We start from the raw sequence: 22,791 nt of genomic DNA on the forward strand, positions 1-22,791 counted from the left end.
GGTAACTCTGCTACATGGCAACTACATTGTACATGCATTTTACATTAAATTTGACAAAGCCAAGACATGAACCGCAGACAGGTGGTGCCAAAACGAAAAACAGGAACTAGTTCATTTTCAAACTTAAATTTTACTTTCTTGGTTTAAAATTAAATTTGCATTAAGTTCTTTAATCAACTTTGGAGCAGGAGCCTGCCTGTTGGCTAAATGCAAACGACAGCCGCAGCTGCCACGCGCTCTCTCTCTCCCTCTCTCTCTCTCTTGGTACTTGGTACTCGCTCGCGCTCTCCGCACTTGTCTTGGCTTAAACGTGTTTTAGCCAATTCTCTTGCTCTGGTGGCTCTGGCTGTCTCTGGCTTTGGTTTTGGCTTTGGTTGGCTTTTGGTGGGGCTTCCACTTTAACCAAGCCATTCTTCAGTTTGATTTGAAACAGTTTGGTTGTTGCCGCCGGTCGCTTTTTGGTTTTGGCCAAGTGAATGTCGTTCGATTGCCACCAAGACGATATCGTCAAGTCGTTGATTTGTAAGTGCCTCTCCCTCTTCTCTCTCTCTCTATCTCTCTCTGCCGTTGATCGGAGCAAGTGCGTCGGGTTCGGGTTGTTCTTGTGGTACGGGAATTTCGTTTGTTTTTTCGTATGCAAAGAGCGTAATTTTGCATTACCGTTGTTGTTTCGGTCGTCATAAAAAGTGTCCGCGTCTCCGTCTCCCCACCAACCCCTGACGACCCCACGCCTCTTCTGGAGTGGAAAATTTCACTTTGCTTCGAAAGCAAGTTTGCATGGATTATTGCTTGTATGGCCCCACTGTGCCGGGGGTGCTGCACTGCAGTGCACTCGTTTCGCCAACCGACAGCCATAGGAGCACCCATCCATCTAAATAGTTACTAACCGAGTATAGCATTGAGATTCTGCTGACCTCCGGCAATAAGTAGAAACTACCATAAAATGCATAGGAATTGTGCATGGCATGGAGAGAAGCCCCTCAAGTTAATTAAAAGTTATTAATTTTTGTATAATTAGCCAAGCCAAGGTCATTGGCTGATAAAACGCGAAAGTTTCTAGAGGTAAAAGACCAAGCAACAGAAAAGAGAAATATCAGTGACAGCCGCACAGACAAATCAAATAAACGAAACGAAAAATCACATAAACAATTGCAAACCAACCCACAAACAACAACAACAACAAAAAGAAGAAACAAAACGAACCTTATGTGGCTCGTGTTTATATAGCAAAGACAGATTCAAGGTGAATGCTGCCATTATTTTTTGACAGAGTGCTCGAGAGCAACAAGTGAAAATTTATTGGGATTTTTTGCAAGTTCGCGTGCTGCCAAAAGAGTGAATAATACAAAAAATAGATTAAAGAAACGGTGCCAAAAGCATCGAAAAATAAATAAAAAATTCCATTAAAAAGTACATCAATTTGAAATCAATTTTAAGATAGAGAATAAATTAATAAATGAAAGGATAATTTGGATAAGTAGAAATTAATCAAAGAAGAATGTGTAGGGTCTCGTCTCTCAGTTTAATCTAAAAATCTCTGTATTCCATATTTGCGACCAATTAAATATTCCATTCCATTCCATTCAAATATCTATTAGAACGAGTCCATTGACATTGGAGCATCATTAGGCCTCTCCATATACCATATACAGAACTTAGCCTACTCACACACAATTCTAGTTATACATACATATACAGAGAAGAGTCAAAGCAGCCTTGAACCCTTCCTTACATTAAGATCCACAAACAAATCGCATTATTATTAAATATATCTTAACGGTATTCCCAAAACACAACGCTCGCTCCGCGAAATGATTCCAAAAACCCGTCCGAGAGCCCCAGCCTGCCCAAAAACAATTTCTCGCTCTTGACTAAATTCGGCTTTGGAGCCATCAATTAAAAAAAACATACAATAACAAAATGCAAATACCGAACAACAGATAACTTAACGATAATTTACAAAAGCGCTTATAAAAAGCTTCAACAAAAAGTTACAAAAATATTGCAAATTACAAATACAACAACAACATTTTGGATACATTTTTGAGTTGAAAGCGAGAAACAATGTCTGGCAAAGTGAAGCGACCGACGCTGTCAGCGTCGGAGCCCCTCTGCCATAGCTTCTTCTACTTCTTCCCCGGCGGCACCATCATCTGGCTATGTCTCTGCCTCTGCCTCGTCTTCTGCAGCGTCAGCGCACAAGGTGAGTGGGTTTTACATATGTTTTTTTATAAATACCCTTGCACAGGGTATTCTGGCTATCGGCTGACACCTACAGCGCAGGAAGGGAAGCCTTTTGAATAGCAATCTAAATAAACAATCTAATCCGCAAGGGTATCTTTCTATTCGAGCCTTCCTTTATTATATATTTAAGTCATATTCTCTGAAATCTGTTGTTATTGTTACTGTGGCTGCCGTCGTTGTCATGTTATCTCTGCTCATATTTTGTGTGTGTTTTCATTAAGAGCAGCAGAAAAAACGAGGGGGAACGTTGTGAGTTGCTGCGGAGACCGCAACTCTACAGTTATACCCGATACTAAGTCAGTATGGCTCTCCTCCGGCAGACGCCGCTAATATTAAACGACACGACAAGGAGTGCGTGCGAGAGAGACACAAAATCAGTCTGAGCGTGACGTCGGGGGCTGCGTAGCCAGTGCAAATTGATTTGTTCCTTTTGGCTATAAAAATGATGTGATCCGATCCAGATTCAGCAATCTGATAGATATGGTCATTATCTATGATTCTGCGTTTTTAGTTTTCTCGAATGTGCAATATTGTGGATGCAACAGATTTTCGTCCTTTGTGGGGGCGGAAGGGGGTGGGGCGAAATTTTGAGATATATGTTTTATAGTGAGATCTAACAGAAGTGCGGATACCAAATTTGTTTACTCTAGCCTTAATAGTCTCTGAGATTTGTGGATGCCCCAGATTTTCGTCCTTTGCGGAGGCGGAAGGGGGTGTGGCGAAATTTGGACACGAAACGGTCAAGGTCCGATATCACAGGAGTGTGGATACCAAATTTGGTTGCTCTGGCTCTTATAGGTTCTGAGATCCTTGAACTCATATTTTGCAATTGGCAAAGCCGACCATGAAACCTGTGTGTTAGAGAGAGACAGAGCGAGAAATAATGAAATTGTTTTCTTGATTCTGGCTATAATAATTATACGATCTGGTTGAGATTTTACACTCTAGAACATATAGTCATCCTCTACGATTCTGCGTTTTTGGTTTTATCGTATCTTTAAAAATGTGGATGCCACAGATTTTCGTCCTTTGTGGGGGCGGAAGTGGGCGGGGCGAAGTTTTGAAATATTTTTGTAGCATTGACATATCACAGAAGTCTGGATCCAAAACATCGTTGCTCTAGATCTTATAGTCTTTGAGCACTGGGCGCTGAAGGGGACGGACGGACGGACGGACGGACGGACGGACAGACGGACAGACAGACAGGGCTCAATCGACTCGGCTATTGATGCTGAACAAGAATATATATACTTTATGGGGTCGGAACTGATTCCTTATGGACGTTACACACATCCACTTTTACCACAAATCTAATATACCCCAATACTCATTTTGAGTATCGGGGATAAAAACCGAAAAAGATACCCAAACTCCGTCTGATTCACCCCATGCTAATTTATCTCGATGTCGGCGACGGCATTTTCGAGCCGTGAGATTTCTTTCGTGCCGTCTTTTACAAGCCGGAACTTCCCGAAGGTCTCTTCTGATTAAAAGAACAGCCACAATAAATGCGTGTTAAAATTAAAAACTCGAAATTAAACTTAAACTGTTGTGAATTGTCACGAAAAAAAGACGAAAAGAAACGAAACGGATGCGCTTAGTAATAAACCCAAAGAAAAATAAAAACACGTACCAGACTTCCGTGCAGCTAACAAAACACGCGGCGATCTATGTACAGATTGTCAAAATTATCTCTGCCGGGAAGCTCCCGTTTTTAGATGTATCCGTGTCCGTTGGGCTTGTAGTTAGAGATCTGCAAAAAAAAAAAACAGAAAATGTTAAGCCAAAAGTTCCAACTATAGAAGAGGAGTCTACCTTTCATCTGATTGCTGGTGGCTTCCCGCACCCTCAAGGCAGGTGACTTTTTCACTCCTTCTTTTTCCAGATGTATTTGTTTTGTGTTGGGCAGAGATCTGCAAAAAGTAAAGGAACTGTGAATAAATTTGCAGTCTGACTAGAGCTAAAAACAAATACGTCAACAACAAATACCGTCAACAGAAAATTTGGTTTCACCTGCAGTTGATTTCGACTTCTTGCCCCCAAGGGGGTGTGCAATTTTGATGGCTTGGCCTTTTTCGGCAACCTTTTTATGGCTCTGAAGCTTTAGGATGACTCCGTCGATTTTTTACAGTGATCTCAGTGAATGTCAATAAACATTTGGTAAGGAGTAAAGAGTAAAGAGAAAAAGAGTTCTTAACCCAGACTTGAGGTTGTTTCGGCGAAAAACAGGACAGTAAATATTTGCTTTGAGTGCTGTTCTGACGAAAGAATTAAGCGTTGCAGTGTCTCGTACATACTGTGCGCACATATGTAATACACGGTGGTATGTGTACAAAATAAACATACCGCAAGGCGGCTTTATTTTAATTAATCACCAAAAAAAAGTAAACCAACACATTCGACTCGAATCTGTTACATCAGACATCGATATACATGCATAATATGCCATGTATGTACAACCTTTCTTCTGCACAACGAATTCAAAATTCAAAAGCTGAGACCAAATTTTGTTGTGGTCTCAAAACAACAAAAGCAGCACTAATAAAATTAACTTGCAAATGATGCGATGATCACACCGCACACCTCGAACACACATACATACATACGTATGTAGTATTCATACATATGTACATATATTGAGCAGAAATCAAGAAATACAACTTATGGAAATCTACTAGTCACATTTTTAAATGCAGAAACATTTTTGTCGCGCGTGTTACAGCCAAAAAAACACTAAAGACAACAAAAGCAGAATGGGAAACAAGTTTCTTCCAGCGATCCAACGTTCCACTATGCAAATCAAACAGTAAATACTAAATACAAGCACACACAAATACACACACACCCAAATGCACGACTGGACATGTGTATTCGTATTGGTTATTTTGTAATAGGTTGAGATGAAAACGAAAGTGAAGCCGCGACCTGACTTTGAATGATCTCGCGCCGAACGCACACAGCCCTTCCTTCCATGTTGCCCTTGTTGTCGTCAATTTCACTTTTATTTCTGCCTCTGCATCTGTCCCTTCTTTTCTTTCCAGTAACCGAGTTGTTAACTTTATCGAATTAAAATAAATTCGTTTGCCACTGCCAACGCCACATGTACTCAAGCGAGCATGTGTGTGTTTGTGTATGTAGCATGCTTGAAGAAAGTGAAATGAGAAAGAAATGTGCACATGGGTAAAGTTGTGGCACAACTTTTGCGCTCAAAATCATAACTGTAGCGGTAACAGGTTGGCCGACTCGCTGACGACGACTTAACAAACTCCAAACTTTTTGTCACAGTACCTGAAGTTTTCTCGACCGTCCCACCGGCCAGACGAAGCATTTCGGCGGCTGGATCTCTTGCCCGGCCGCAGACCCTATGGAAATAAATAATTGTTACTTTACATATCTATGTAAATTGGCATTTGCTGCATGCCATAATGATGAGAAACTTGCCAGTGACATTGTTGTCCAACTCCACGAGCATTATTCCAGTGAAAATACACCGCTCCGCACTATTTCAATTTCTGTAACATGAAATGTATGTACATGCGCCGAAAGAGAAAAGTTGCACATTTTCCCGATGGCCAATTAAAATACATACATTCGCATTTCCACAGAGCACAGTTACATATTTCCGCTCAACTTTGCTGCACATTAGCTGTGGGCACTCTAAAAAGGAGCGAGAAACGAGTTTAGAGACACAAACAGGTGCAACAGAAGAGTTGCGGCTGGGCTGGTTGCTTTATATAATGTTCAGTTGACTGAAGTATTTCCCAAAGTCCGTATGCATTATTTAATAAATATCAATCAATTAATAATTTGATAATAATAAAATAGGACGAGTTGACAGCACTGATCGTCATCGGACCAGCTGATTGTTTGCAACGATATGTGTATATGTAAATATGTTTTGAGTAAGTTGGCAGGACCATCAGTGCAAGATATAATTCGTGAAATTCCGCAATATTCATAAAAAATGAAAAATACAAAAAAGAAAACGCCCAATTCAAAAACTCCCAATGCCATGAATATTGAAAAAGAATACGTCGCTGAAAAAATCCAAGGAAAGCGCTTCTTCCAAGGAGAAACGCAGTATTTTGTTAAATGGAAGGGCTTTGGGCCAGAGAGCAGCACGTGGGAGCCAATGCAGAACCTTGGGAACTGCATTCATCTGTTGGCCCAATATGAAAACGATGTCTACTATAATAGTTGCAGCAAACCGGAAGACCAAAAGCCTATTCAAATCTACGATTGGAATAAAAAAAGTGTCCAGCTGAGCGAATCCAGTGCCGACGAAACATCGCCGGCTTTTGAACCAGTAACCCCACCAAAAAGTCAAAGGGTGTTGTCAGCCACATCCTCCTCCTTCTCCTCTTCTTCCTCCTCCTCTTCCTCCTCCTCTTCCTCCTCCTCTTCCTCCTCCTATTCCTCCTCCTCTTCCTCCTCCTCTTCCTCATCCTCTTCCACCTCAGCCACCTCTTCACAGTCAACCTCTTCGCTTTCCCAACCCCAACCTGATCCAGTTCTGCCTACCAAGCAAACCAAACCCCCACCACAACCAGATCTCCCTACCAATAAAAAAAAGTAAAGTTCGGCGACATACTGGATGCTGCAAAGAAGCATAAGAAAGACGCAGAGAGGAAGCTATCTACGACCACCGAAAATACTCACCTCAATAGCTCCCTTGAGGGTGACGAGGACTGTGTAAGAAAGGAATTATTTATTATTTAAAAGGACAGGACATCAAACTGAATCCTAGAACTCCACTACTGTGGTTTCGTGTGACTGTTTGGTTTCCTTGCTTTCAAGCAGTAAAATTCATTTGATACTGATTACACTTTCCCCATAACAGAGTACTTCAGAGGATGAGGAGGATGAACAGGATGAAATTTCTGGCTTAGAGCTTGGGCTCAAGCTGGAAAGCGTGATCCACAAATTTCAAGTGAGAGATGATTTGTATCTAGTCGTAAGGTGGATTGGCCGCGATGAGCTTGATATGGTCCATATCGATGAAATAAAAGATTTATATTCACATGAAATAAATCAATATTTCCAGACTATTCAACGGATCAATGATGACCTGGTGAGTTCTGTGTCTGTCTGTTTGCGTGTGTAGATTTAGTTTAACCTGGCCCTGTGCCCATAACCTTAAACGCGCACTTCCGCTCATCGCCAGCTTCTTTTCATAGCTTTACAGTTCGACGCTCGCAGAATTTGAGCCATGAGCCATGAAAACTTCACTTTGCATTCGGGTCAAGATAAATGCCATCGGAATACAAAAACAAAAACACAAGCGAAAACGAAGCATCTCCATCCGGTCTACCACCGAAACAACTTGCTGGAAACGTTTTCCTATATGCCACTTACCATACTGTATCTGCATTTTCTGCAATTCTTCATAAATCATTGATAATGTTAGGGCTGTGGCCACATGACAAATTGTTGTACGCATAGAACATGTTACTTAACAGATTTATGACTGTGCCATAGAAGATTTACGCCAGCTTCTTCAAGGGATACAGAATTCAGTGTAATGGAATGAATTCTCATACCCTACACGTGTCTACACTCACTCTGCTGTTCCTACAATTGTAGATTTCGTGCTCAAGATCAAGTTGCGAAAATTATGAGACTTCGGCTTGGGGTTTTTGGTTTCCATTTGGCTTATCTGTGGCATCTGTTGACAGCTGCTTCCAACGGCGATGGCGACGACGCCTTTGCTTTGAACCTTTCGGCTTAGCAACTGGCGAATCACAGCTCTTATTTCTGCTTTGGCTCCTATCCATGGCATGTTCGTTCGGCTTGAACAAGCCAATAACTCCCTCGCACTATGTAGGCGTTTAAGACGCTCCATGGTTCGTTCAACCTGGGGCCAGAGTCCCAGAAAGAAGTCCGAAAACCCACAATTGTGATCTTGTATTGATGTGCTGAAGACAGAAGAGAGACATGCTCATGCTGCTCTCTGGGATGTGTGGTTTAATGGCGGTATCACACTGCTGTAACCTTCAATCAGGCCCCGACTAGACCCATTCGATCCAAACTCAAAGCACCCAAGTGACATGTACACATGGATCGAGGGAGACACACCTAGACGGAGTAACGCATGTTGACTGGACTAGCACTAGCACGCCTGTGGCGTGGTCAGGCTAATGTGTCCATTTGGCTGACGCTTGCGCCATTTCAATGTCATTTGTAAGCTGCCTGCTGCTTGCTGATTGCATATTTCAGCAGTTTACACAATTATCTTGGATTGCATCGCACAGATCATAAGCGAACGCTTTTTGTTGTATTGCTCGAATGAATGTTTGCTTAGATTCGCACTCAGATTGTCCGTACATATAAATATATCTGTTTTTATGGCTAATTAAATGACTTTGGCTAGACCCTGTAACTCATTTAATAGCTGCTTGAATGGCTTACAGCTAATTACAACTTTTATTAAATTAACTTAAAGCATAGGTCAGTCGTTAGTTTGAATTTGAAAGAACATTTAAATCCGGTAACTAAAGCTAGGGTAATCACAAAAAGGCAGTGTAAAGTTACAGATCAGTACGGTCTTAATTCAATCTTTTATTCTTCATGAAGCACAGTTCATATATGAGATATGATTTATAACTAGCTAATATTTCGATTTGTGCTTGGGGTTCATCAAAATTTTAGTGTTTTTTTGGTTGGGTTATTTGGGTTTACCCTTAGTTTGGTCAGGGAATTATCACGTTCATATGCGTTCATTCATACATTAGTGCATAATATAATCAATTATCTCTGTATTTGTACGTCCAAGGCGTGCTGGCACTCGCAGCCCAGCGATCTATTATTATTTTCCATTGTTGCTGTGCAATTTATTCGCTTCTACCTTCCTGATTTCTGTGTTTCTGGGCTGCCTTCGACTTCGACTGGCGTTCATTGTTTTATGTCTGTGTTGGAATTAGGCCCGCTGTCCGTGGCATTTGCTGTTGTCGCTGAGGTTGGAACTAGTTTTGCCATACATTCTCGTATGTGTATGGCATTTTCGAGGAGTGGAGTGGAGTTGCTAGCAGATAGGAAAAAGGAAATTAGATCTGCAATATATTTACATTTTGAGGTAGCTTTATTAATTGCCTAACCAAAATTATTCAAATTGCACATCGGCAGCAACAATTTTAATTTCCTCCGCTCAAGACACCGAAAAATAGTAAATTTTCTGATTATGAAACCTTTTGTGTGCGTGTGTGTGTGTGTGTACAAATTTTGTTTTGTGTTAGCCAAAAGTTTGCATTTAATTTCAGTCTTTTTGTGGCTGGCATTACAACAACACACAGTGGGCTGCAATGTGATAATTTTCTCGCTGGTTTGACCATTTTTGGCTGTGGATGTAATTACGCCCAAGGCAGCAGCAGCGGCAGCCTCATTTATGACGCTTTGCATATGCTAGACAACAAATCGGAAAGAAACCAAAAATGTGTTTTCAATGTTGTGGTTGTTGTTGTAATGCAATTTGTTTAACGCTTCGTTTATTACCAAAAACAGCAGCGATTTGAGGTTAGATGTGTGGCAGCAGCAACAACAACTTTCGGGTCGCGTAGGCAGAGCTGATCCTCTCTCTCTGTTATTCTTTTGGTATAATATCTTGGGTTTACTGTAAATATTTGTGTTCCTCCTTTGCCTTTTCTGCTATGTGTGTCTCCCTTGCGCTCACTTGTGCGAATTTGCAGCTGCCTCTTTCTCTCTGCCTCGCCATGTCCATGTCCCTGCCATTATGTGAGTGTGTGTGTGGGTGTGACTGGCTTGGGTTATTATTTTGTTTGACAGTTTAATATACATACATATTTGGTTATTTGTTCGGTGTTCGTTTTGTTGTGGCCCGGCACGAGTCACAATTTGTATTTCTCGTTGTTATCTCTTGTGTGTTATGTGTTGTTTGTCTGCTTTGTGCCTTCGGGTTTGAGGTTATTGGAACAGCAATTATATGTGGTTGGTGCGGCTGCTGTTGTTGTTGCAATTGCCTTGCATTTATGTGTGTGCGCTGTGAGAGGGAGACAACAAAAGCTGCTCAAGATGGGGGTCGGATTGCCCAACCTGTCTGTGCGATGATTAGCCTGATGGCGATATATCGGTTTACACATCGTTTGGCTTCATTAGGTTAGGTTAAGGCGGTAGCCGGGAGGGGGCGATAAGAGCCTCCCGCCCCCAAGCTCACTTGGATTTATGGTATATTTATCATGTGGTTGCTGGAAATCGTACATATATGAGAGCTGTGAATCTGTTCCTACTCAATTAAAAATTTGTTCCGTCTCAGAAAAATCTAGGGAAAGTACACAACACTAGTAATGCCTTATAAAACCAACATTTAACGTTGTAACTGGCCTTGTGGCTTGATCTAGTAAAAAGTTTATTTGGTTTCTCTGGCCCCCAAGCTCATTCGTCCATGCCAAGTGCATCCTCAGCCGCAGGTGACCTTGCTTTGTTAATATCTGGTTTTTGGGCTTTATTTGGGTACACACCACGCCCTCAGAACGCCAGACGCCGCGGGCTGTCTTCTTAATTAATTAATTTCACGCCCGTTAAAATAATTAAATTTGCCTTTGTTTTCATTCACTTTTACGGGCGCTCTGATTTTCATTTATACTGCAGCATTCAAATTAGTTTATACAGCTCTAAAATAAAACAAAAATGTGTTTTTTCATGTATTTTTCGTTGATCTTTTTCTTCGCAGGTAAAATTTGGCTCTATCAATGGGAACAACAACAAAAAGCAGATGCGTCAAGTTCAGGGTCGACGCTCTTAAATTTACTTTCCTTTTCTTCGTTTTTGATCATTGTCATATCTTTTTAAAGTATTTACAGCAATGTGTATTTACTCGAATGTACCGAAAGTACCTTCTTTCACACATAATTTGTATGCTCGCGAAGAGCTTCTATTAAGAACTTGTTTAAATATTATTAAGAAATTATAGACTATAGTTTAAAGTTAGTACATTACGTTGGACGAATATAACGACGAAGGAATCAATGAAACTAGCTATTATTTGAAACAATAAGTTTGTTATACCGTTTTAAGTTTGAAAGCTCAGTCAGATCTATTACTTATCACAATGAAAAAAGAATTTGCTTAAACAATTTTCCAATAAATATGTGTATTAGTATGGACATTGTTTCATGTGACATCTGATACTTTTTGAGCATATTCATGGTCAAACGGGGCATCGATCGTTTTGAAAAATTACTAACCCACATCAGCCGCATGGCATGGCTCTCAATGTTCAGTGCTGTATCGAATATCCTATTCTAGCCGGACTATAAAAATAAAATTGAACTTCCATTGAATTCGCGCAGATACTTTGCCCAAATGTCAATGGGTTGTTAACCAAAATTGCAATTCAGACAAACCATACCCCCTCGCACTCTTCCGGCAGAAGTGGTTGACATTTTTGCTTGACTTTTTGAATTATTTCCAGCAGCACTGCCCCGCAAACCGTTGCGGTGGGGCAAGGGAAAGGAAATTATTTTGCATTGGTATTTCATTTGTTGCTCTTTCGGGGTGTGTTCCGCTCCAATGGAATGGGGCGGAGCGGAGGGAGAATGCATTGATAAAAATTAGCTTTATATGTAAATTTCGGCAATTTTCACTGCATTCTTTCGATCCGATTTGAGGTTAGCCCCGGTCTGACAAGTGGGCGCTGTTCAGGTGGGTGGGATCATGCTGAAAATATCTGGGGAGTCACTTAATGGCTGCATTCTTGAATTCATTTTAAGCAACATTTTAAATAATTTAAATTTTAAGAAGATAGAATGATTTAATTGCTTTAAAAACATACCTAAAATGGATATGCCTGTTGCCATCTTGCTCCCTCTCAAGCGTAACACAGGCTTTGTCTCGCTTTGGGTTATTTTGTAGGTTTCTTTTGGTATTTTCTACGCCTACGATTTCCGCTTTTCGCCCAGCTACAAATGTGCGGCATTTTGTCTACGCGAAACGCTTGTGGCATGACTCACAGGCACCGTTACTGCCAATGTAGATGTCTTTGCCACGCCCCATTGGAGTGCATTGAACGCAATTACTTCTCTTTCTCGTTTCTCGCTTCGGACCCCACTCGAATCATACATACATCATACACCTTTTCGCTTTTCTTTTTAATTGGGATTTCTTGTGTTTTACTGCCTCTCCGCTTTGGCAACTGCTTTTCCACAACGTTTTCTTTCTGCATTTGTTGCGTTTCACTTTCGCGTCGCCAACTTGTTGCAACTGTGCCACTCGGCTGCCAGTTGGTCGTTGCTTTTACGGCTTCCCACTTGGCCGCACCGCCGACCACAGCCATACACCTTTTCGCTTTTCTTTTTAATTGGGATTTCTTGTGTTTTACTGCCTCTCCGCTTTGGCAACTGCTTTTCCACAACGTTTTCTTTCTGCATTTGTTGCGTTTCACTTTCGCGTCGCCAACTTGTTGCAACTGTGCCACTCGGCTGCCAGTTGGTCGTTGCTTTTACGGCTTCCCACTTGGCCGCACCGCCGACCACAGCACCCCACCAGCCCACCAGCCCCCTAGCATCGAACTGTCGGGGTCCACTCGGTGGTCATTTGGGTGCCGGGCACTCGAGCAGAACTCGTTCTGCAAATCGCGGATTTCTTTTGACAATTTGTGGCAGGCGGTCGCATAAATCATAAACCGAAATGCAACATTTTTGGCAAAAAAAGAAAGTGTTGACACTAAGCGGAAGCGTTGCTGGAAGGGCAGTTGAGGCAGTTGCCATTCGCCAAAGGGGCGAAAGTCGCAGCAAATTGAGTGATTAACACAATGCGAGGGGGGGAGGGGTAATATGTTAAAAAATATATAAAAGATTGCATAAGAGGTGATCAAGAAATATGATCTATGGAAAAACCAACCCACATTTTTATTTATTTATTTATTTATTAAATTAACAAATTATCTGTTAATAATGGTACTTAGTTACTAAAGGCGGAAAAAGATAAGTTAAAAGTTAGCTAAATTTAAATGTTTATAAATATTGCATGCAATTAGTTTAAGAGATAGTTTAGGGGATAGGGTTTGACAGAGGGAGTTATAATTATGGCATAAAACCCTAAAAGGTTCATGATCAGCATAATTAGACCTACATATGGGTAGACGGATAGGCCTAAAAGTACGGGTAGGTCTAGATGGAACGGCCAAGTCAATCTGACCCAAGAGAGTTTGGGAGTCAACAGTCCCAAGAAGGAGCTTGTGCACGAACATTACGCCACTGCATATTCTGCGATGGTGCAACGACGGCAGGTCAATAAGATTTAGCCTAGACCGGTAGGGTGGCAAGATTCTACCCAAGTCCCAGTTAAAGTTCCGAAGGGCAAAAATTAAAAATTGCTTTTGCACGGATTCAATAAGAGCCTGCTGCTCTTTATACTGCGGGCTCCACACACAAGAACAATACTCCAATATAGGACGTACTAACGAGATGTACAGTTGTTTCGTAACGTACGGGTCGTCAAACTCCTTGGACCAACGCTTGATGAACGCTAAAACACCCTTAGCTTTATTAACAGTTGCAGCTATATGGGTGTTAAAACACATCTTATGATCAAAAAGGACTCCGAGGTCATTTGAACTCGAAATTCGCTCAAGGACATGATATCCTAGAACATATGGGACGAAATGAGGTGCGCGACGGTAAAATGTCATAAGTTTGCATTTGGAAAGGTTCAGAAAAAGAAGATTAGTTAAACACCACAATAGTAGTTCACTTAGATCAAGTTGAAGACGTGTGTGCAAATACCAATCAGAGTAAGAAAGACAGATTTTGACATCATCAGCATACATTAGTGTAGTAGAGTATGTTATAACTTGAGGAAGGTCACTCACAAATAAAATAAACAGAAGCGGGCCCAGATGACTTCCCTGTGGCACACCTGAAGTAACATTAACAGTATTTGAGTACGGTTAGAAAGATAGGACAAAATCCAATCTTGAAGATTCGTTGGGAACCCTAATAAAGAGAGCTTGTGAATAAGCAGAGCATGGTTCACAGAATCGAATGCCTTGCTGAAGTCCGTAAAAACTACATCCGTCTGCAAACCAATTTGAAAACCACGGAGGATTAGGTTAGAAAACTCAAGAAGGTTAGTCGATGTTGAACGATGTCTGAAAAAACCGTGTTGCGACGGAGATATCAAGCTGCAACAAAGATGTTGCAGTTGCCGGGTGACTAGGAACTCAAGAAGCTTCGGGATGGCGGAAAGCTTTGCGATACCACGATAGTTTTCAATGTTTAATCTTGAACCTTTTTTGTGAAGCGGAATGATGTAGGACTCATTCCAAATTACTGGGAGACAAGACTGTTCCAAGGAGAGGTTGAAGAGAATGGTTAAGGGGGTGCAAAGGGACTGGGCACAGTGTTTTAAGATGCAACTTGGTACCTTATCTGGACCCGCAGAAAACGATATGTCCATAGATGACAAACCTTCCAGAACAACGCTTTCCTCGAAAAAGGGCAGAAAAATGCTGTTAGCTTGAGGTAGCTGGTACGGATACGGAGTGGATGCGTTGTAAATATGAGACGAGTACGTTGTTTGGAAAAAGTTAGCGAATAAATTTGCAATACCAACAGCAGAAGCTTCTGTTTTGTTCTGGTAATGAAGGGACGGAGGAAAAACGTTTGACTTGCGCTTAGAGTTAACGAACGAATAGAATTTTTTAGGATCACTACGAAAGTTACTACTAAATTGTGAAAGGTAATGATTATAACACAGACTATTGACGGCAAGGAACAGAGAGCGAGCGGAGGAGTATAGAGCTAAGGCCAACGTGGAGCCCGACTTCTGGTACTTTTTATAGAGCCGGGATTTATTATTTTTTAAGTATGACAAATACTTGGAGAACCAGGGAGGCTTGGACGATACAGGTACAGTGATATCTGGAATAAACGTATTAAGGGCGGAGTAAATAGAACTATAAAACGAGTTAACAGTTGCATCTATGTTCGGTAATGAATAAAGAAACGACCAATCAACACGCGAGAGATGTAGATCTAAATCGATAAAGTTTGTTTTGCGAAAACACTTTATGTGACAAGGAGCCATGGAACTGTCAGCACCTCCAGATTGTGTACCTTCCAGTGATATCAACAATGTTGGATGGTAAGGATCTTCAGGGAGAGATATTGGGCTTGCTCTAGATACCGTAGCAAGAGAACCATCGTTAACAAAAACGAGGTCAAGAAGTCTGTCCCTAATGTTTTTAACGGCATTAATTTGGACAAGGGAAATATCCGTTAGCCCATTGATAAAGTCATGATGGCAATTGGGAAACAACAGGTTAGCGTCATCACAAGGCAGCCAAGAAAGAAATGGGAGGTTAAAGTCCCCCATGACAATAATTCGATCATTGCACCCTAATGCTGAAACAACAGTATTAATTGCTGAGAGGTGGTGTAAGTAAAGCTCAGCATCAGACCTGGGAGGAATGTAAGAGCAGGTTAAATAGAAAAATGCGGAGCCAACACGAAATTTGACTGCAACAAATTCAATTCCATGAATGTTATTGAATGGGAATAACTCAGATGAAAAAACAGATTTAACTGCAATTAGAACCCCACCTGCAAAAGATGGGCGGTCCATTCTATAAATAGTGTAGGTTAGGTTAGGTTCAGGCGGTAGCCTGGGGGAGTGATGAAACCCTCCCAAGCTCACTTGGACCTGTAGAAGGTCCGTTGTATAAATAGTGTAACTATCAATGAAAATTTCAATGAAAAGGACGCGCTATTAGTATGAATTTGACGCAATTTTCCCAGCAAACTGCGAACGTTCTGATAGTGCATGGAAAAATAGAACATCAGTTTTTTGGAGCATGTTCGGTAATTCTTGGATTCGAGTTCGAATCTTTTTACTTTGGACGTTGACATGCAATGACTGCATCTTTCAAGAGGCGATGCAGTTACTGCACCGTCAAGTGGCCCGTGTGACACCAGCTGAAGGCTGTTACGCGCGAATCCCAGGCAAAACGCAGCCCTCCTCCCGCCCAACCGACCGAGGGGCGCTGCCGCATAACGCGCGGTGCGTAGCCGAACCAAACGCGAACATGCAAGAAAGATAGCTATTAGACTAACATTCGAGGAAAATTAGTACTAAACTTACTAAGAAACTAAGCATGCAATCAAAATACAAATACCACTACAGTTACTAATTAATAGAAAGGTGTGTAAGGATTAATAATTTAATAAGAGGAAGAGAAATAGTGGTGGATATAATATGGTAGAGGGAATTATAATCCGAGCATAAGACCCTAAACGGTCCATGCAAGGAATAATTCGATCTACAAAGTGGAAGGAACAACGGTATAAAATTTCTAGTCAGTCTAATAGGAATCGTGAAGTTTATGCGGCTCAACAGATCAGGGCTGTCTATGTCACCCCTGATCAAGTTGTGCATAAATATCACACCAAGCATTTTTCTACGGTTAACTAAGGATGGGAGGTTTACTAATAGTAGTCTACTAGAGTAAGATGGGAGTCTTACACCCGCATCCCAGTTAAGGCCCCGCAGAGCAAAGAGTAAAAAGTTTTTCTGTACTGATTCTATACGGTCCTGGTGTACTTTGTACTGAGGGCACCATACACAGGAGCCGTATTCTAAGATCGGACGAACAAGCGAGGTATAGAGAGTCTTTGTTATATAGGGGTCGTCAAATTCCTTTGACCACCTCTTTATAAACCCAAGCACGCCCATGGCCTTATTTACCATGGTAGAAATGTGTTCGGAAAACTTTAACTTGGGGTCTAACATAACACCCAGATCATCCACCACGGTAATTCTCTCAAGAGAACCACCAAATATGGTGTAGGGAGCCAACAAAGGGCTAGAACGATGAAATGTCATAACTTTGCATTTCGAGGCATTAAGGTGTAACAAGTTTGCACAACACCATGACTGAAAGCTATTGAGATCGGATTGCAAGCGAGAATGAAATGAAATGTCCTTGTACTGGACACAGAGTTTAACATCATCCGCATACATAAGTACTCGAGAGTATGTTAATACTGAAGGCAAGTCATTAATAAAGAGTGTGAAGAGTAAGGGGCCTAGATGGCTGCCCTGTGGTACTCCCGAAGAAACCTTTACTGGTAAAGAGAGGGAGTTTTTGAAGAGGACTCTTTGAGACCTAGAACAAAGATAGCTAGAAATCCATCTCAGGAGGTTGGGCGGAAACCCTAAAAGGTCAAGTTTATGTGCTAAAAGGGAATGGTTTACAGAGTCGAATGCTTTACTAAAGTCGGTGTAAACAACATCCGTCTGTAAGTTACCTTGAAAGCCTTTAATAATGAAAGAGGTAAACTCTAACAAGTTCGTGGTGGTTGATCGCCGCCTTATAAATCCATGCTGAGTTGGAGATATACGTGACTTGCAAGTGCGGAGTTAAAACCTTCTCAAACAATTTGGAAATAGCGGATAACTTTGCTATACCTCTATAATTTTTATACCCGATACTCAAAATGAGTATTGGGGTATATTAGATTTGTGGTAAAAGTGGATGTGTGTAACGTCCAGAAGGAATCGTTTCCGACCCCATAAAGTATATATATTCTTGATCAGCATCAATAGCCGAGTCGATTGAGCCCTGTCTGTCTGTCCGTCTGTCCGTCCGTCCGTCTGTCCGTCCCCTTCAGCGCCTAGTGCTCAAAGACTATAAGAGCTAGAGCAACGATGTTTTGGACCCAGACTTCTGTGATATGTCACTGCTACAAAAATATTTCAAAACTTTGCCCCGCCCACTTCCGGCCCCACAAAGGGCGAAAATCTGTGGCATCCACAATTTCGACGATACGAGAAAACTAAAAGCGCAGAATCGTAGAAGATGACTATATCTTCTAGAGTGCAATATCTGAACCAGATCGTATAATTATTATAGCCAGAATCAAGAAAACAATTTCATTCTTTCTCGCTCTGTCTCTATCTAACACACAGGTTTCATGGTCGGTTTTGCCAATTGCAAAATATGAGTTCAAGGATCTCAGAACCCATAAGAGCTAGAGCAACCAAATTTGGTATCCCGACTCCTGTGATATCGGACCTTGACCATTTTGTGTCAAAATTTCGCCACACCCCCTTCCGCCCCCGCAAAGGACGAAAATCTGAGGCATCCACAAATCTCAGAGACTATTAAGGCTAGAGTAACCAAATTTGGTACACACACTCCTTTAAGATGTCACTATAAAACGTTTATCTCAAAATTTCGCCCCACCCTCTTGCGCCCCCACAAAGGACGAAAATCTGTTGCATCCACAATATTGCAGATTCGAGAAAACTAAAAACGCAGAATCATAGATAATGACCATATCTATCAGATTGCTAAATCTGGATCAGATCAGATCATTTTTATAGCCAAAAGGAACAAATCAATTTGCAGTGGCTACGCAGCGCCCGACGTCACGCTCAGACTGATTTTCTGTCTCTCTCGCACGCACTCTTTGTCGTGTCGTTTAATATTAGCGGCGTCTGCCGGAGGAGAGCCATTCTGACTTAGTATCGGGTATAACTCACAACGTTCCCCCTCGTTTAATCTACTCTACTCGTCTTCGCTGCTGCCGCCAGCTGGCACTGACAAGCCATCTTTCGCGCAATTTCACAATTGCCAAAGCCAAAGAAGTGATACAGTAATAAAAAAGAACCTGCTTATGGCATATTTCTGTCAGGTTTTTTCCAGAAAAAAGATATCTGTTTGTGTTAGTGGTGTCCTTACGCACACTCCTAATTCCATCGAAATGTGGCACAGGATTTGTACTTACTTTTCTCGGATAAGTCAACTGATTTCCATTGTTCTTTAAACATTCCATTCCTTTAAACATGTGGTCCTTCCCATAAAACTTGATGCCGTCCGAAGCGCACATGTATGCCAATCAAATGAGAAACGGTTAGAGAGCCAGAAAGAATGGACAGAACCCAGAGGAGGGCACAAACACGTAAATAGCGCACAATTCAGATAGCGATTTGTGATTATTTTGCATGAAACCGACCGGAAACGGAAACGAAAACTTAGCCGCACTCGGCATTCAAGTACATCGATTGCGAGGAAAACTTGGATGTTGGCTTACAACTTTGTGGGATTTCTGGCTTTTCATCGTTGTTCTCGGAGGCTGTTGTGGGGCTACCCAGCCCTATGCCGCCTCCAGTGCCCCGCTGATAAATGAACGACCAATGATTTGGCAGGGGATGGTGACCCATCAAAGTTTTCCGCGTCTGTCGTCATATTTTGGCAACAATGTCAAGCCATCTGCAACATTTAGAGAGAATCCCCTCATCCTCTCCGTTTGTTCACTCTATGAGACACACAATCTGTAAAGTTTCGAACTCTATGACTCAATAAGTGTCCATAAAGACTGCAAGTACTCACTACCCACGGAATGGCATCGATTGTTAGTTCTACCTCCTGTAGTCTTCGATATACACCGTAGTTTTGTGGGCCAATTGAATGGATATACAATATTGATCACTCTGAATTCGATTTTTTTTTTATTTAAGCCAAATTGTGACTCTTCTCTTTAGCATTCGAAGCCCCCTCCTGGAAGCCCCTACTAGGCCAATAGAGAACTTTCATCAGCTCCCAGTGATGGAATTGCTCCACTGACTGGAGCTAATTTGATTGAAAAGGGTTTGTGTCCCATTCTTCTGCCTCTGCAAAAGCAAACAAATAAAATCAGCGAATCGGAAAAAAGATTTATTCTATCAGGGCTCCAAAAGTTTCGCCATTTGGTCGCCTTTTGCCTTTTGGGCCAACAAAGTTGCGCCGAGAAGTCTGACCTGTCGGGTGATGAGAGCGAAAATTAGAATTGAAAGGGAAGTTAATTAAACGAGTGTCTGCCACTTTTGGGATTATTTCCTGTGGGCAGGGACAGATCAAAAATAATAATACCCTCGGATAAGTACTTTACAAAACAAAACGAAAATCAAATGAATTTGTTGTGTAATTGAAGTTTAGGCAGCCTTTAAAACATTCCCAAAAAGAGAAGCACAGACTCGTTTTTTATGGTGAACCGATATTTAAGGCATGTTTGACCTTTGGTAAAAAACAAAGAAAGCTGACAAGTTCTGTGGCATCTTTATAGAAATTCCTTTGTCTGTAGGCAAATGCATAAATCGGGGCACCAGTTCGCCGAACGAATGTGACAATTCGAGCGAATGTCCTTTTTACTACATATTTGCTTAAATGCCCGAGGGCAAGGCCGTTCCCTCATGTATCCTGTATGCGCGATGAGGATGAGTGCCTCTCAGCTGGTGATGCGGGTCCAAATTCAAATCCAAACCCGAATCCAAACTAACACGCTCCACTTATTTCCTCGTCTCTTTATGCTCTCTAAAGTTTATTTATTATTGGGGCGGAATCAGCGCCTTCGGTGCGAGGGGGGGATCGGATGTGTGGATGATAATGGTGTTAATAATCAACTGAACCTGGAGACTTTGCATGTTTAATTGGCTAGTACCCGTCGTCTGCCTCTTGCTGGGATTATTTGGGGCCTTAATTAGATGTCACACGAGGCGTATGCTTGATATCACTCCACTGGCAGGTGCTGCTCCTTCAGCCCCTCACCCCTGCCCGCTTGTCTCATGGTGGTGGAGCTAGCTCATATGGTGTCGGTTATCAGAGGTTTGCCCTGGTTCCCCAGCAATTAGTTGGTAAGAAATTCGTTGCTCCCAACCCTCCTCCTCAAGCTCTCCATCCCACCATCTCTAAGCTCTGATGTTACACTCTGCCGCTGGATGGGGCTGACTCTTGTGGCTTGTGGCCTTTGCGGCCAACCGCCAGCTGTGATTGCTCCCAAAAGGGGCTTAGACTCAGAGCAAGTCGATGGAGGGGGAATGGAGATAGAGATGGATGACCACTGCATGGCCTGCCACTAGACCATTGGCCATCAAGTTGTAAATGCTTAAAATATACTCGTGTTCGAGTAGAGGCCAGAACCAGAATCAGGCCAAGCGGAGAAGGTTAAGTCAGATGAGTCGACGGGGTCGAGTGGTGATAATATACGAGTGACGATGTTCCTGCGAAGGAGAAGGAGAACCTGAGAATGCGGTTGTATATTTTAGCTAAATATAAATCAGCAGGTGGTGATTTTTGGCTACTGCTTCGCTTGCCAGAGTGATAAACTGAGCATCGTAAAATTGTGTGGCATACGTTCAAGAAATATCCAAGCTGGAGGATATCCTTGGGGGGAGCTCAATTTTTGGTGTTATACAATTTCAAAGGTCAAAATGTGCTTAAGTGCTAGGTATTATAAGGAATCTAAGGAATAAATGCTGTCCCTGCAGCGATCGAGCATTATCCTTGGTAGCCACAATAGTGGCTGTGTCGACACGCAATGTTTAGCATATTGCCACATCGCCTGGCCTTTAGGTACAATTTTCCATTACGTACTCTGATCCAATTTAGGCATTTAAAATGCGTAGCCAGCTGTCAGTGGCATCAAACCAGGAGGCGGCTCCCGTGTCCCAGACGATGCCGTCACCCACACAGTCAGGCGACAAAACGCCTACATGAGGACACAAGAAGGGAACAAGCGACGGTTACCGTTGGGGGCCGAGCCATTTGACACCCTAGTGGACACATCCATTTCCAATGACAGCTACAGGGAAATCTCTACAGTAATCTCTTCAGAAGGACATGACGATATCAACTTGAGTCTTGATGCTGATCTTTTGGCTCGCAAAGGATTTCCTCTTGGCGTTGCAAACATATGGTCAAAATCATCATTCTCTTTGTGATGGTATAAACCACACACAAACATGAACGCACGCACAGAGATTAACGAGGGGGAACGTTGTGAGTTGCTGCGGACACCGCAACTCTACAGTTATACCCGATACTTAGTCAGTATGGCTCTCCTCCGGAAGACGCCGCTAATATTAAACGACACGACAAAGAGTGCGTGAGTCTGAGCGTGACGTCGGGCGCTGCGTAGCCAGTGCAAATTGATTTGTTCCTTTTGGCTATAAAAATGATCTGATCTGATCCATATTCAGCAATCTGATAGATATGGTCATTATCTATGATTCTGCGTTTTTAGTTTTCTCGAATGTGCAATATTGTGGATGCAACAGATTTTCGTCTTTTGTGTGGGCGGAAGGGGGTGGGGCGAAATTTTGAGATACACGTTTTATAGTAAGATCTAACAGGAGTGCGGATACCAAATTTGGTTACTCTAGCCTTAATAGTCTCTGAGATTTTTGAATATCCCCAGATTTTCGTCCTTTGCGGGGGCGGAAGGGGGTGTGGCGAAATTTTGAAACAAACTCGTCTCGGTCCGATATATTAGGAGTGTGGATACCAAATTTGGTTGCTCTAGCTTTTGTAGTCTCTGAGATCTAGGCGCTAATGTTTTACTCTAAGCAAAGCCGCCTATGCTACGTGTGTGTTAGAGATAGACAGGGCGAGAAAAAATGAAATTGTTTTCTTGATACGATCCAATTCAGATTCCGCAGTCTTAAAGATATGGTCATTCTCTACAACTCTACGTTTTTGGTTTTCTCATATCTTTAAAATTGTGGATGCCACAGATTTTCGTCCTTTGTGGGGGCGGAAGTGGGCGGGGCGAAGTTTTG

At 42.1% G+C, this 22,791-nt stretch overlaps 2 long non-coding RNA genes and 1 pseudogene across 5 annotated transcripts; 1 reads left to right on the forward strand and 2 right to left on the reverse strand.

The window, feature by feature from the left end:
• Positions 1–3,577: 3,577 nt before the first annotated feature.
• On the reverse strand, positions 3,578–5,606 carry LOC117193075. Of its 4 annotated transcripts, XR_004474501.1 has the most exons (4): positions 5,533–5,606; positions 4,060–4,157; positions 3,878–3,997; positions 3,578–3,790 (listed from the first exon to the last, which is right to left on the reverse strand). It is a non-coding gene; the product is annotated as an uncharacterized LOC117193075 (long non-coding RNA). The 4 variants fall into 4 exon arrangements; XR_004474499.1 differs by having other exon boundaries at positions 3,759–3,997; XR_004474500.1 differs by having other exon boundaries at positions 3,759–3,997; positions 5,090–5,583.
• A 540-nt stretch (positions 5,607–6,146) lies between these two features.
• On the forward strand, positions 6,147–11,356 carry LOC117185977 (annotated as a pseudogene).
• LOC117193072 lies at positions 8,612–10,013 on the reverse strand. Its single transcript, XR_004474495.1, has 2 exons — positions 9,339–10,013; positions 8,612–9,265 (listed from the first exon to the last, which is right to left on the reverse strand). It is a non-coding gene; the product is annotated as an uncharacterized LOC117193072 (long non-coding RNA).
• Positions 11,357–22,791: the final 11,435 nt, after the last annotated feature.

Source organism: Drosophila miranda (genome assembly GCF_003369915.1).
Source record: "Drosophila miranda strain MSH22 chromosome Y unlocalized genomic scaffold, D.miranda_PacBio2.1 Contig_Y2_pilon, whole genome shotgun sequence".
Taxonomy (NCBI): Eukaryota; Metazoa; Arthropoda; class Insecta; order Diptera; family Drosophilidae; genus Drosophila; species Drosophila miranda.